The following is a 15,062-nucleotide window of genomic DNA, read 5'->3' on the forward strand; positions in this document are numbered from 1 at the left end:
GCTCGTGAATCGTATGTGAGGGAGTCGTCCCCTATAACGAAGGGACTACTACTAGTCATAAAGGGGACGCGTTTTTTCGCCTTTATTCCCACTCATAAGGGATAGCTCTTTCTTTTCCTCGAAATGGTTACTTTTCTGGTATTACTGTCTAGCGTCAGTACTTTTCCGATTTTTTTTCGTCGAGTCATCGATTATTTTTGTCTTGATATACAATTGGTCAAAGAAGTTCAACCTAGAGACGAAACTTACGTCGTTATCGTGAAAATTTTTAATATGGTCATGCATTTTAAATATAGGTAGTGAAAAAAGATTTTTCAAGGAAGGAAGGTTTTTGAAGGAAGATTTTTCGTAATTTTTAATTCAGTAACTTACACGGTCCTGACAATGCTTTAGGAATAAGTACCAATGTCAAAACTACTTCCTTTTTTTAACAAGGTCATTCGAATGTTGCCACACGCTTTTATTATAATCGTGTATAGTGCGCAAAAATGGCCCAGTTGTGAAAATTAATGCATTTATTATTGCAGCGTATGTTAAAGGTAAAAATAATCTCGTCAAATATAAGTTAATATTCTTCTTGTATTGCCGCACTTAAGGCCTTAGTGGAAAACCGTTTCGCGTTAAAATAAATCAAGAAATTTCTTCGGACGCGAAAGTTTGTGTGCGAGTCACTTAGAACGTCTACCCTGAGATATCCATTTATGATTCCAAGTATGTGGATGGGTTTGTGTACCATGGATCACCAAAGTTGTATTTTTGTTAAAGTTGAAGGTGTTTGTTTTTCATCCCACCATTGATTGTGAAAAGTTTTAATAAAACTAAATATTTATCCAATCTCGATCCCCGTAAAGTTTTTAGATTTAAGTTTTCCTTGATACGTAGACTGCCTTGGTGAAGGCGTGCCGCTCCGCAGTGTGAGATTATGGTATCAGAGCTGCCTTAAAATTTTCTTTTTCTTAAGGAGTTATGGTATATCCTGGATGGTATTAGTCTGAATGCGTGGAAGAACATAATTACTTGTGCTATGAGGTATCTTGTCCAGTCGTTGTGGTACTGATAAAAGAGCGCGAAGTAAAAATTATACCTTTATTTTTTATCGCTAAGTTTCATTGTATGTGTAGATAGAAGGATACAGAACGTGAGCAAATTGCACAGAATGGGTGAGGACAAAGTTGATACGGAGGTTGAATTTGGTATTCCCAAGTTTGCTAAGGTGGTTGTCTTCATTATACCTTTTTAAATGCTCCTCGGTGGTGTCAGCAACTTTTTTGTGCTTTTTCTAAGTTTCATGTTACCATGTTGTTAATCATGACTAGCTCCATAATTATCTCTTGTTTTCAACATTCCACTCTATAGTGCATCACTGGGGTATTATGAATGGAGTTTTTGATTCTTGAATTCTCAAAAAAATTTAAAACACTCAAACTTTCCTTATTCTTTAACAAACTCAACTCCCATCACCGGCCAAATGTGGAATAATACACGTTGGAAATTTTCCACCCATTTTACCATAAAGTTGCCGGCCTGGTGGCGGGGTGATGTTCTGCCAAACTGAAGGTCGTGGGTTCGACTCCCACCTGGGTAGATGGCTCTTATCGTGTCGTGAATCGATAATGTAGGAACCTCCGTTGTAGAGGCCGTTATGTGTTGTTTAAGGAAAAGTTTTAGATACATATTATAAATATATAAACTTAGTCTCTGATGACGATATATCTGACCTAATATCGAAACCAGTCCGCAAAGAATACTGCCGGAAATGGCCTAACTGCATCATTCATTGCGTCGTCTAGATTCTTCAGAGATAATACGCCCCTCACCATCGTTTTTGTTCTTCGTCCTAGCCTGGATTCGAACCCGCTACCCACCGTTTCGCCTCCTCTACTGTCAGTGCTGCGTGTCGTGCACCGTGGTGCAAAAGCTCCCTTAGCTCTCCCGTGCGCGTCTCATTTTTTTCGTCGCGGACGTGTTTTGTGTCGTGGGAAGGCGAAGCGCGAGCAGTCGCCGCCGATGGAAAAATCCGCTTAATGAGATGCTCCCGTTCGGCGGAGGCAAAGTCACGTCATTAGCGTTGCGGGAACTTTTCCCGACTTTTTTTTTCTCCTCCCGATGATAAGGAGCCTAATAAATGTGCTCTCGGGTAACGATCGGATTCATTCCCGTTCGAAGCCTTTTGCTTAGGGAGAGGAGGTTTGCCAATCCGCTCTCTCTCTCTCTCCATAGAACTTGGCCATCTATAACATCGGTCTCACCGAGTACTGTGTCGAGGCACGACTTGGCGGAACTGGTTCAGTGTAGGCAGAGTGCAGTTTCTCCCGAAATATTTCGTGCCCACAACATGCTCCGTTGCCTAGCAATGTTTCCTAGCGTGGGCGATAGGTAAATGGCCACGTAACCACACGTGTGGTGGATACGCTGTTTTTTTTAAATAAATGTTACAGTGACCGGAATTGGAATAGAAATATGTGATGGCATCATTGAAGGTTCGATAAATCGAAAAATGTGATCAATCGAAAGTGTTCTCTGCATTTTATTCGGGTTCTCACCGCGTCCGTTGGCTATTGCTGACAAAAATATTGTCTCATCCAGTGATTACTTTTGAATTGTACGAGGTGGGTTTACATACGGATATATTGTGGTGCATTTAAAGCATATTAATTTTCTGAATATGGTCTTACTTATCGAAGTTACGGCCTTGCGTATTGAATTACATGCGGTGGTCTATCCAATGCTCTAAAGTACCTCTCTTACCCTATCCTCAAGTTTTCCTTTCTTGTTACGCCTGCTGTGAATAAAATTAGTGTAACCGCCCTTTAGGTTTTTCTTTCAATTTCCAAAACTGTATTTTTACCACTTTACTACACTATTATTGCACGACTTCACCCTAATTTTGCGTGGTAAAGCAATATACTACAATTCAGTGAACGCAAGTAAAATGAAAAATTATTCAGACGGCTTTCGAAACTTTCGCTGTGGGAAAGCTATCGTGTGATCGCTATTAATTCTTCTGGTGAATCCACGATATCACTGGAGGAAAGGCAAAAAAGTTTTAGGTAGGAAAGACTTTCTGTTTCGTGTCGAGTGGCAATCCAGAGATCCCAGGAGAGGTTCCCCATCGAGAGCATCACCTTCTGTTATCATGTCGAGATCAGTTCTCCATCGCGCACGATTGAGTCTCAAAGATCACTTCATCTCCGCGTTTGAGTGGCAACCTGGCTCGGCCATAATGGTCCATCCGACTCTTCCTCCTTCAAGGATGTTGGCGTCACAGACCCTTGGCCGATGAATGTGTCCGATACGTTCCAATCCCATCCTCCATCTTGTGATTGTGAAGAGAATCTTCTATTTCTTCATTCCATATCGTAAGGTCTTGTTCGCCACTTCCGCATCTACATTTTGTCCTCGGACGTAGCACGATTCAGGCTGTCCAGCAACCGGGAAAATCGGGAATTGTGCGTGAATTTTAAGTCCCTGGAATTGTGTATTTTTTAGCGGATGAATACTTTTCGTATGCCTTCCAAAAAGTGCCACAGGCAGTGTGCTAGAAACAAGGGGCTACTTCATCTTTATTTAATACCAGTGCAAGGTCTTTTGGTAAGTGTTTCCTCTTCCTGGAATTAATTACTTACGCACCGAGATACATACATCCGTAGATTTTTTTCTTGTTTCTTATATTTTAGTGCCTCACGATAAGTCACCAAATTTTTGTAAACTGCACTAAGACATTCAGTTCAGGTTAAGGCTTTATTTTTGTAACTAGAATGCAGACTAAATCATGTCTTTAGGCAGTGTGTTCAGCGACCAGCGAAATCGGGAATCGTGCTTGAATTATTATTCATGAATTTTTGCTCCAAACTGTAATTTCTAAATATTTTATTTCAAATTCATTTCACATAACATTTTACCACTTCTACCATTTGCCATTTGCTGGCCTAAAATGTGTTTGTCGTAATTTTAAGAGCAGTTTGTTTGTAGAAGTTTTTGTAGCCGCGGAATGTCGGACAAGATGACAGAATCGAAATGTCTAGCAACCTTGAATCTAGTAGGATTCAAAAACACGAAGAATAGAATGCCAGAAGACGTCACCATGTCCTTGTGAGGTCTAAGCAGCCGTGGTCTTGGCTTGCATTGAATAAATATAAATTTACGTATAATAAGTATGTGTTAACTTACCTATTCCTCGTCCTTGTAAATAAATGAATATAATATCATTTAAAAGTTTTGAAGTAATTTTGGGTGTTTCAAATTCTTATCAATCGCAGTAATGACGTAATATTAACCTGGAATTTTGTAACATTTCCCTGGAAAACCGGGAAATATGCATGAACTTTTCTGCTCTGATTGGGTGGATACCCTGATAATTTCGCAATCACCGCTCCAACCCGGTTGCTTAGCTCAGTTCCAATTATCCGGGGCTCGCTTCATAAAGGCACACGTTCCATTAGTGTGGCCTCACCGCGAGTTTTCTCATTTCGCCGTAAATTTATCTAATTGCAAAGTAGACGGCCGTACTTAAAGCTTGAAAGCCCGTACGGAAACGTTCCGGTCTTAATAGTTGGGAAATATTTGGCACGGATATTCTGGGTGGGTTTTAAAGAAGGAAGGATTTGAAAAATCTCCACTCATGAACTGAATACTTAGTTTTTACTTTTCCCAAGTTTTCACGTGATTTTTCGTTATTTACAAAAATGTAATTTTTCGTGTGTTGAACAACATTAATTTATCCCGAATACTGTCATGTTTGCATCCCTGAAATAATATCACTGTGAGCTCTGTTAAAAAATGGGTTAAGAAATTTTGCGATTTTTTTTTCAATGAACATGTTATGTAGTTATGGTTGTAATTTACGGTCAAACTCATGCATCACCAACTCATATTGAGGGTATTCCCATGAAACGTTTAAATACACCGTGTGAAGCTGGGTAAATCATTATGTCTTTAAGTTTTCTTTTTGTGCCCATAAAGGCTAGATAGCACCGTTCACATCTCAAACCCAACATTTCGTTCCGATACAGCCATATCGGTGGCCATAGTATCGTATCGAATGCGTAGCTTCAGGCGTCCCTATGTCCCTACACCTCCGCATGATGAAAAATCGTTATGCGTTGATGAGGAAGCCATCCCTGGTATTATCAATCGCCCACTCCCGGCTGCTAGAGGCGCGATAAATTTCTTCGTGGTTTCATTTTTTGCCGGCTAGAAGCGGCGACCCTGTTATGAGCAAAATGTCCGAGATTACTTTCACGTCATTTTCCCCATCACTTGACTCTGGGACACTCGAAAATTGAATGCGCGCGGCCGCCATCTTGGTGAGCATTTCCATCACAGCCTATTTGATGTAACGAAGTTACAGCATCATCTCTCAAAGCAATAATATTTTGATCCAGTCCATAATCTTATGGTTCCATGTAATAGTGACTGCATTTCCTATCCCTGTTTCCCATTAAATTATTTATGCGATGGAGGTGTATGAACCTGAATTAAAAGGGCAGGGTAATGGGAAGCTGTGTGTTAGGATAATTAGTTAATAGCGACACGTGTCTATTCTCATACCCTTAATAATGAAAGGTCGTGCGTTCAGAATTTCAATTAAACCTCTCCGCTCGTTCTTGAGAAAATGAATTATTTCCCAAAGTAATTATATCCTGAGTTAATTCAAAGGTGTTAATTTGTAAAAGATCTTAATGCAATATTTTATGAAATGAGGTATTCATCCCCTACCCTTTCTTGCTCGTACTCAAGTAATGTATCTTATAATTGTCATTAATCAATTATTGCCAAAATTTTGCACATCAGACCACAATGTGATTAATAAATTTTTTTATAATATCATTCAGATCTTATTTACGAGCGTTGCAAGTTCATATGAATCTCATATTTAGTGCAGAGTCGGAATCTCTGGAAAAGAATAATTTTATCTTTACTGAAGCATAACTGATAATAGGTGTAAGGAAATCAAAATACGGCATATGTTTAGCAAAGCTAGCCGAAGGATCTGAGTTCTGGGTACCATGGTTCCTACAGTGGTCATATATCATAAATCTCTCATGCATACGAGTTCATTTAGTAATAAATATTAGAAAAATACTTGGGCGCGATAAATAAAGCTTATGAACTTAGTGAAATTTTTTAAAAGATGTGTGCACTCTGCCTCAGCTTTGATTTGTGGTGTGCAGTGACTGTATTTTATAATGCCGTCTCCACGAATTCTGGTTGTGGGGTAGAGTAACACAATAAATTTACGCATGGGGTCCTAAATGCCAAAAAGACATTGCGTAAATATCTCGAGTTTTCGTCCGCGCTTGGAGGATACGAGCTTCCATCGTGTCACAGGAATCGTCGCCTCCGGAGCCGTGATGTAATTCGAAGTCAATGAAACGACCGGCATCTTCCGTTTCATTGCAATCAAACGTGCGCGTGTGGCTTTCTCCGCCTGTTTTTTTTTAAGTGCCGCGTTAAATTCTGCGACCCAGCCCACTCCACTTTCTTCTTCGGTGCGCTACGCCCCTCGCTTTTCAACCCGTCGGCAGCGGCGGCCGACGATTCGCAAACTTTCATGAATAATTTATGCCGCGTAATTACTCATTGCACCTCGGCGCGTTCGCCACCGATAGCGCCATTTCATTAGAGGCGAAATTTGTTAAGCGTTCAGATAAAAATCGGCGGGCGGGGGAGGTGTTTGGGCAATGGAATGGGGAGGACTCGTTGCCGGGGGACGGGGTGGGTAATCGCACTTGGCAGGTATATGACTAGCTTGTTAGTTGGGAGACTTTGGTCGTTGAGACTCAATAATTAACCGAACCATGTATTAATTTGTCAAAATGCTCGGCCTCAAAAGCTGTCGGTTGGCGATTGTTTTCAAAAATGATAATCGGTTATATATAATATTTTCTTTTGCGGAAATCCGTATTAAAACCTCTAAGATGGTAAGTTCATCAGATTCAGGCTTCAATTGGTGGAAGTCAGACACATTTAAATAAACAAAAGATCGTAGCACTTTTCCACAAGAATTTTTAATGCGTACAACGCGTTTCGGCTCACTGAGCCATCATCTGGTACAAGATGTCCTGTACCGAAGTAGCCGAAACGCGTTGTACGCATTAAAAATTCTTGTGGAAAATTGCTACGATCTTTTATTTATTTAAACTTTAAGATGTTCATTAGTTGTCTATTTTCAACATAATTTGGGCGATTTTGGTCGATGAGATTCGAAAGCTAACGAAAGCATGTATTAATTTATAGATGGTGGGCATCAAAAGTCAGCCGGCTGGCGATCGTTTTCAAAGATGACAATCCGTTATCGATATTCATCCGTGGTAAACTATTAAAGTAAGATCTTAATATTAAGTAAGTAAGATTAAGTAATCCTTATCTTAAAGAATTATTAGTTGTCTGTTTTCAATATTGGTAATCGATCTTTACTTTCTACAATGGAGAAGATTGTCGATTGGGTCTGTTGGCTATCGGCTGTCGATTTTTGTTGACTCTCGCTTAACACTAGGAAGAATGTTGGCAATGAGCTGAACGTTGGCTGTTACTTCATCATCAATAGTGAACAGATCAGCGACTATCGACATAAAGCAACCGATATGTTGAGATTTAAATTTTGTCAATCAGTATTCGATATTTTCGATTAATCGAACAAGCTGCAGCATCGTGTGTTTTCTCTTCTGCCTCTTGGCGAGGAAGCGGTGACCCATTTGGGGATCACGCTGGAAATCACTTCCTTGTATTACAAGGTAGCGCGTATTTTGCATGAGTAAACCAGTTTGTTTTCATGCGGCCTCATTTCACGCATTCTTTTCTTTTACTGCGTCACCTCGCATCGGGTCTCAATATCTCCCGGATTCCCAGAGGTGCTCCGGCGATATGCGAAGCGACGGGGATGCGTACTGGCTGGTAATTACCCCGCCTAAATATTCGAGAGCGTGAAGCAAGGGCGGGTGAAGTCTTAACCGCGACGGGACCGTAGAGCGCGAAATAACAATGATTACCTTTGTCCCCAGCCACCCCGCAACAATTCTCTCGAGGCCCTTATGGGTGGAGCCCGCAGTGGCGGCTCTTATGACATCGGTGGGAGGGGGACGGGAGAGCTGTCGGCGCCGAGATTTGAAACGAGATCGGGCGGGTTATTGTGCCGCTCTAGAAAGCGGAAAGCTCGGGATTCATATCCCGGGCAGAGCGCGAGGCCTTCTTTGGGCTTCCCTCTCTGCATGGCGTGACCTATTCAATCCCATGTTTGCCATTCGAGGATTATGAGTGTGCGCGAGTGTAAAATCTGCTCGATTGCAGGTATTCGAGCATCCATATGGTACTCGGATACCCACATAGGCACTCGATTACTCAGACAGGTTATCAAATACCCATGTATGCGTGTGGGTACCCCAGTACCTGGACTAATATATGGCTGAACAGGCAACTGGACAAATACTTCCTGATCTGATGCGGATGCTTGCTAAAACGCGGGTGTCTCTAACCCAGGGATGGCAAGTGAAACGAAACGAAAATGTTTCGTTTCGACCCGGAGGGGTACGAAAATGCGAGGCCTAGGTTTAGTTTCGTTCCTGCACGAAATTAAAATCACCAAGGAGTTTAGTTTCGACTCGGAACGAAACTTTACTCCCAGCAACGAAACTAAATTAATCGAAACTCCGCTGCTCATAGCTAAGTTTCGATCGTAGAAGTTTTGAGTAGAGTGGGATAAGAGGAAATAGTTTCGAACCATTTCATGACAGAATATGGAGAGGCTAAAACATTGAGCTTAAAAAATCGAATGGCCAGTTTGCGTTCACCGTCCTTCCGTTAATGGTAAAAAAATGAGTGCCCTTTGCATTAGCTCCCCGGGTTTAAATCCATTTCGTTTCGTATCTACATTCCGCTCCCGGGGAGGAAACTATGGAAATTTTCCTGGTTTTGACTTTCGTCTAGTTTCGATTGCTATCCCTGCTCTCACCCATGACTCCGTCCGGCTTCTCAAGTACACATGCGAATATATAGGTTTTCAATTATCTATCTTGCTGCTGTTTGAGTACTCATGTTATTTCCTAAACAATGTCTTGAGAATAATGTGGTATAAAAAGATCTCACGTAATAAGAATCGTCAAATAGTAGGAAACGGTGCATTTTATTGAACGTTGTATCCAGTCCCTAGAATAATGACAGTGACGAAGGGATAATTAAAATTATGTTCACTAAAAAAATCGATTACAAAGAAAGGAACTGAGTTTTTTTACCGCTTTACACGCGTAAAATATTATTGTAGTCATACTTATTTCATTTAGTTCACATTGAAAAGAGGTGCTGAATAAATCCGGTGCAGAAAGGTGAATGAAAGGTTATGTGTACCAAAAGAAGCATTCGCGATTTGAGATGGTTGGCAGACTGATCTTTTGATTTGGTGCACCTCTTCCGTGTATATCTTCTCCGCAACCTCTTCATGGATATCAGCACCCGCTTGTAAACGCCTCTGGGCACGTAGGCATTGAGTTTTTCAAGACTTTCATCCCTGCCCTTGCATTGACGCTGCACGCTCGAAAAAAAATATTTATTTCTCTCCGCACCCGTTTGCAGTCCCTTTCCGTGGCCGTGCCGCCGTTCTAAAGGCCTGGTTAATCAGGAAGCAAATGGCAGCACAGTGAATGTCTGTCGAAGTAATCAAGAGCACGCATGTAGAAGATAATGCCTTCATCGCTTTCCTCTCCGGTCTTTGTGCCTGCGCCTCCTCCATCTCGGCGCAAATGACCTCAGCTGTCAATGGCTCTCGAGAAAATATTGCTGATCGATGGATTCCTCTGGCAGCAGTCGTGGAGCATTTTTCTGCTCAGCTCGAGAGCGTCAACAGACGCCAAGAGGAGGCTCGATCATCCTCGCCGTGCTCTCATCCATGAAATAATATTGCGCTTAGTGTGGGCTGTTCGCGTACACTTGTCCTCTGCCACTCCGCAATCCACTGCGCAGGTGGACCGAATCCAACTTTTAGCATGGGGGAGGCAGGTATAATCAAGAGGGCCGACATGTGTGAGCTTTTTCCTCGTTATGAACTATGTTCTGCAACAAAATAATACCAAATATCGCACCAATAGATGATTTGGTCTATTTCACCTAAAGGTGTATTCCTCCCATAACTTTTCCTCGTTAATGCGGAAATCTACTTTAATTATAAGGAACTAACTACTGAAGTCAAACTTATTACATTCTAGTGCAATTATACACTATTTTTTCATTGATTATGCGTGCGTTTTCTTTTCTAAATGCTTATTTATATTATTCAAATAATTAGAGGATGAGCTTTAGGTTGCATGGATTACTTTATACTCTTCATTGTAAAAGCTTTACACGCAAATATGCATGCATGAGTCTTAGTTAAGATTTTCATGAAGGAGTTCTCGTATTATTGCAATCTTTATAACGGTCGTAACGAATCCCTTCCCTGTCCTTAAAACATACATTGGTTTCTCTGTTCTGTTTTCTCTGTCTTCGGGATGTTTGATCCAAACTGTTTGAAATTTAATATTTCATGCCCTACCAAATTGATTCTTACGAAGGTTCCATTAGAGATCCCTTTGTCATCCGCTGTTTTGTCTTGTGCGTCCTCATTGGTGATGGGATTCCACAGAAATTTTGGTTGGCTGCGGGGGTATTGGATGCTGATTTGGGGAGCAGGGCAGTTTAAACTCAAATCCCGAGGGAGTCTCATTGGGAGGCTGGGGACATTGCTTTTTGTCCTTAGGCTCCAGGGGGCGGGGCTTTGAATATCTTTGAACCATCTGGGACCCATAAGTGCCTGGAAGATCTCATGAAGGCTGCATCAGTCAAGGTTTTGTTTTTGGGACCACCCTTTACACCTGTGCTATTGTTTTAAAAACGTTCCTTCCCATATATTAGTTGGAAGGGCTTCTGTGGCTCACTATCCCTCGCACGCAGCCTATTGTTGTCCTTACTTGCTTGATCCTTGAAAGATGTTTTTTTCTTGTATTTGGGTGTTTGTGTTTTCAACCCTTCCAATCGGAAGCCTCTATTTTGAGATCCGGTGCGGGCAAAATTGTTCGCTGCTATCGTTATAAATTGTTGAGTAGATTCAACGCAATATTTTCGTCACGTCCTTAAAGGTTGAGGCGAGCATCTGTGGGCATTGGATAAAGGAGATTCTTATGTTCACTTGCTTTGATCGCTTTCTTTCGCTGTTTTTCTCGCGAGTTATGATCTAGTTTAGAAAATTCGAGTGTAGGCTTACGCAGCCTCTCCTTATAGTTAATGTTATGTTTTTTCCTGAAATAGGGTGTTAATAATTAGATCGACAGTTGTCTTTGGATGTTGAATGAGCGTATTAATTTTGTCAGCCTCGAGAATATTTGTCAGTTGCATGTGATAAAATCGATATTGGTCGCTGTAATCTAGAATATTTTTTCCTAAAACTAGTTATTAATTTTGAAAATGACAGTAATTAAGTAGAATAAATGGCAATACTAAGTCCAAGGTCAAGTCTTTTCTCGTTTACCCTCTTCAAACGAGTGTTTTCCTCTTTTTTGCTTGTTAACATAATTTCAATGTAATCTTATACTTGTTTATTTATGATATGAGAACCTGTGGTTTATTCTATCTGACCACATTAAATCCACAATGAATGTTCTGAACCTTCCACATCCTCCCGATGTTTCTCCACCCGCGGGCCGGTCGCAATTTGTTTATCTTTTGCAAAATTCGTGGCGATCCTTTGTGCTTTGCCGAGCTTGCGAAAATCCCTGTTCATGTTCCAGTGTACACTCATAGTGTGGTCGAGTGATGCGCTCGAAACATTTTCGCCATTCAACCTAATTGGCCCTTCACCGCTCCTTGTCAGTCCGCGACCGCCCTCATCTTTCAACGTGTGATGATTGTGCAACGACGGCTTTTCTCCTCCTTTCGAGGTGCTTCCAGCCACAAGTACTAGGGGGTAGTGACGGGGATAAGTTACCTACAGATGATTTTTTTAAGTTTGCAATCAGGTGCGAGTTGCGATTAAAATTTTAAAAAGGACCTAGTCATAGTCTTATGTGCACTTTAGTTACTTTTCATAAAATTATTAAGTTCCCTACGAGTTCATTTTATGCCAACATGTTTGACATTTCTTCCAAAGTCACAATTTTAATTAATAAAATATATTATTTAAAGTTTACGAATGTGCTTTAGGGATTTTTTTTGGGGATGCAATGACATACCTAGTATTTTTTTTTATTTACGCATTCTTTGACTCTTTGGATTAATTACGTTGCTGTATTAGTATATAAAAAGTAAGATTACTTTTAAATAACCACTTATGGGGTGCGAAGTATGTCAAAAGTTCCCTCGTCCATTTGGATTAATAGCATTGCTACTCTAGTATGGAAAAAGTAGGATTACTTTCAAGTAAGTTATTGGGCTACGGAATATGTTGATATCATATCCCTTTACTTTTTGGATTAAATAAATTGCTCTAGTAGTATGGGAAAGGTAAGATTATTTTAAAATATAAGCTTTTGGGTTACAGAAAATATGGATGCATTTTGAAATGTATGGATGTTTAATAAAATTTTCTTGAATTAAGTCGTTAGCGGTGGCTCAGTGGCTATGTTTCGATTATTCGGTGCCAACCCCCTTTGCTTTCGCGGGGGTGGCTTTCGCCACGACCGCCCCGGGGGAGGGTTTGAGGCCCACCCCTTCGCGTGGGAGGCTCCCCCCATCTCTGCCCCGGAAAGAGAAAGTTTTCGGCTTTCCCGCGGGTTGTGCTCCGTGCTTTCCCCCACTCCACGGTAGCTCTCTCGTGAGCTGCACCGCCTGGGAAGGAGAGGCTGGCTGCAGCAGTTAAAAAAAGGGGATGTAGAAGTGGTGGAGTTTTCTGTGTATGGGTGGGAATGATTTATCACTCGACCTACATATCTCGTACTCGGCCACGATTGCTCTCTCTCTCTCTCTCGAGCACCCCCCTCCATACACCTTTCTCCTCCGCCTCCTCCTCTTCTTGTTCTCTTCCATACCTCCCGCTCCCTCCACCCCTTCCACGGTTGTTTGACGAATCGTCAATATTTGCGCAGCGCCGGGGTCGGAGTGGCGGGGGAGGGGACGGCCCGCCGTCTGCTGCTCTCGCTTTCCGCGGGGCGGGTTCGTCTGTCTGTGTGTGCGTGTGTTGCCCTCTCTATCGATAGCGAGAGTGAGTTCCGTGAGGACGGGTTCCGCGCGCGCTCCCGGGGTCGTCAGGGGGTCGTTGGGGAGGGGGGGGGGGTCGGGGAGGACAAGCACCCCCAATCATGTGTTTCATTGTGAAACGGTGGGTATTATATTCCTACCTGTCTCCTGCGCCACACCTGCGCCGCTAACGCTGTTCTTACTCTGCGCCAAGTGAGCTTTTTTTTGTATCGCTCAGGCCAAGGGAATGTATAAAGGAGGCCCAGTTCCATACCATAGAAGGCTGATTTCAATTGCCGCTTCGGTCGCATTTTAATCGGTTTTCAAAATTGTACGCGGCGCGGTAATGAGTGCGATGCGATCCACTTTTTTCCAATAATTTGCATTCTAATGATTGTAATTGCAAGGGATAGCATTGAGAATTTATGAATTTTAATACATTACATCATCATGTATATAAATGTAGGTTAAAACCCCATGCACACCTTATTCCTCCGTGAAATTCGGATCACTTGAGGGCCGACTGGAGGATTCCCTTTTGTGATATTCGTGGGTATTACATGCCTACCTGACTCCTGCGCCACACCTGCGCCACCCTTGCACTGTCGTTGTTCAGACTCTGCGCCAACATAGGTTGTTTTTGTATCGTTCGTGTCTTGAGAGTTACTTGAGAGGAATAAACTCTTTCAGTTATTGAGATCAAGCTTAATTCAATGTCATTCATGTCATAGAAGAAAATGTGTCGCTGCAATGAATTTTAATTATGGGCCAACTGAAGAATAGATATAAAATAAGTACGCAGCCGAAAGGTTAGATTTTTTGCGTTTAATACTACTGGTGTTTTTAATAGCATCATTTATTTAGTCCGCGTTCCTTACCCGAATACTTGAGATTAATGACTGCACAAGATTTTTTCTAAGGTAATGAGTGGCAGTAATAGACTACTCCTCCGTAGGCTAATTATTACCCGTTTTCACGTACACGTCTCATCATCGTTAGACTTGCTCCCCCGCGACTTTCGTGGGGATCGCCGAGTAATATGTGGATGTAGACGAATTAACAGTTTGTCTGTTCGTAGCAGTGTATCGAGGAGATTAGTTTCGACCGGTTGGAGTTGGCTGCGAGGCCGCGGTTTTGTTTCTTCACCGCCGTGAGATGAGAGAGCCGTGAGGGATAGGGCCGGCTGGGAGGTACACAGGGTGCAAAGAGCAATGAACTGCTCACGAAATGCGGAGCGGTGAAGTGAGAAAGCCTCAATAATTGGAATCTTCATCAGCAGTTATCAGTTCGGAGAAAGGCATACCGCAGCATGGCCTTTCACTCCTCACAGCTTTGTTCCCGCGGACTTATTTCAGCATGAATAGTAATGATGATGGGCAAATGCAATGTTCATGGCAATGTTTTTTCTTAGAAAAAAATTTTGCTGTTGGTAAGCTGTTGGATGAGACTCATACTTATTTGCTGTTTTTGTACTACATGATAAAACCGTGACTCAAACATTTTCGGAATCATAGAAAATCTGTCTCTTTGGCATGTTATAAATCACACAAATAATGTAATTCATAGCGTAAAATATAACTAATAATCAGTTCAAGTTATGTGTTTGTCAAATTCGTTTCGATTGCAACCATATGGAAAGCTATAATAATGAATAAATCGTGATTTTATCTTTTATCTTATAAAAAATATTTAATGGTTGTATGACCATTGAATGAAACTCGTACTTATTTACCGTATTTGCTGTTTTGTACTACATAGTCGAACCGTGATTATAACATTATTTCTATGGTCTGTCATATTTCAAGTATTTTGTGTGCTTCATGATGTCGATGCCCTATTTTCGTGAATGTAACCGAACCCACACTTTTCTCGGAACGAGCTGTTTCTGGTGGCTTTAGCCATTTTTGTTTCCCGTCAGAAATCGT

General features: G+C 41.7%; 1 protein-coding gene across 1 annotated transcript in view; it reads left to right on the forward strand.

Annotated features, from left to right (window-relative positions):
* Window positions 1–15,062, forward strand: part of LOC124170576 (ephrin-B1-like) — a 338,306-nt gene that overhangs the window by 179,610 nt on the left and 143,634 nt on the right. The gene's annotated exons all lie outside the window — the stretch shown is intronic.

Source organism: Ischnura elegans, chromosome X, assembly GCF_921293095.1.
Source record: "Ischnura elegans chromosome X, ioIscEleg1.1, whole genome shotgun sequence".
NCBI lineage: Eukaryota > Metazoa > Arthropoda > Insecta > Odonata > Coenagrionidae > Ischnura > Ischnura elegans.